The following is a 1,249-nucleotide window of genomic DNA, read 5'->3' on the forward strand; positions in this document are numbered from 1 at the left end:
GGGCCAGGGGTGCAGAGTCGGGGCCAGGCTTCCTCTCCTCTGCTTCCATTGTCTTTGGGATGAGCGCAGCCCCTCCCCCATCCCTCTCTCTCCCTCTCTCCCTCCCTCTACCTGCTCTCAGGGAGCAGGGCCCACCCTCTAAGGGACTAAAATGGTGATGGAACGCTAGTTTTCTCCAGAAGTGGAGATGACTCCTGCGTCTCCCTAGTAGGGTCCCCCAGTGGGTAGACGGCCGCTCTGGGGTTACAATGTGGCACAGCCTTGGAGCTTGGGAGGGGGTCCCCCCTGGGCACGCCCCCCGGGGTCACATCCCGGATATGGCTGGAGCTGGGGGTGAGGTCATCTGCAGCATATTTCACACTGACCGGACGCGGGCAGGCACGTCCCCCCGCCAGACCTCGGAGGGAAGGAAGGAAGCTGTAGCCGAGGCCGGCCGTGCCAAGCCCTGGCTTCATGCAGTGCGGCTCAGCACATCCTCGCCCCGTCCTGGGAGGAAGCGGGTGGTCAAGGCATGGCGTTCCAGTCAGACGTGGCCACCTTCAAAGCCTGGCTCCACACTTAGCCACCGTGCAGCCGTGCACCGTCCTGGAGCCGCGCGTGGGTTGCTTGGAGGAGTGACAGAGCAAAAGTACAGGCAGGGTTTAGGAGACAAACTGCTCGTGATGTTCTAAAGTGGTAGCTATTCCATCCCCGTCGTAGAAACAAGGCAATGGAATCCCAGGGAGTAAGGAGCAAAGAGAGGCCTGTGGGGGCAGGTGGCAGGGAAGGGAGTGGGCAACGCTTCTTAGGAGAGGCTCACTCAGTGTTAGAGAAGCACCAGAAACAGTGACAGAAAACAACACCGATAGAAAACAACACCGATATTCAGGCAGCTCCAGATTATATGTTCCAGGCCCAAGAAGCTGGTAAAAATCTGGAGGCTCCCTGGTAGTCTTCCCTTGCCCTCAAACTGTGCCAGATCACCTGTGCCAGGGGGTGGTACAATCTCTCCCCGAGCTCCCACCGTACTTGGGAAGCCTGACCCTTTCCTGCTGACTGGCAACATTGGTAAGCGGAAGCCTGTGGGGAGGTCCTGTGTGATGAGCTCATTGTCAGACCCCCAAACCCAGAATGGTGCCCCGTACTCAGCAGGAGCTTCATACAGGCAGATGGATGGATGGACAGATGGATGGATGGTTGGATAGGGGGGTGGGTGGGTGGATGGATGGATGGTTGGATAGGGGGGTGGGTGGGTGGGTGGATGGATGGG

This window comes from Ursus maritimus, unplaced genomic scaffold, assembly GCF_017311325.1.
Source record: "Ursus maritimus isolate PB19 unplaced genomic scaffold, ASM1731132v1 scaffold_22, whole genome shotgun sequence".
In the NCBI taxonomy this organism is placed as follows: Eukaryota; Metazoa; Chordata; class Mammalia; order Carnivora; family Ursidae; genus Ursus; species Ursus maritimus.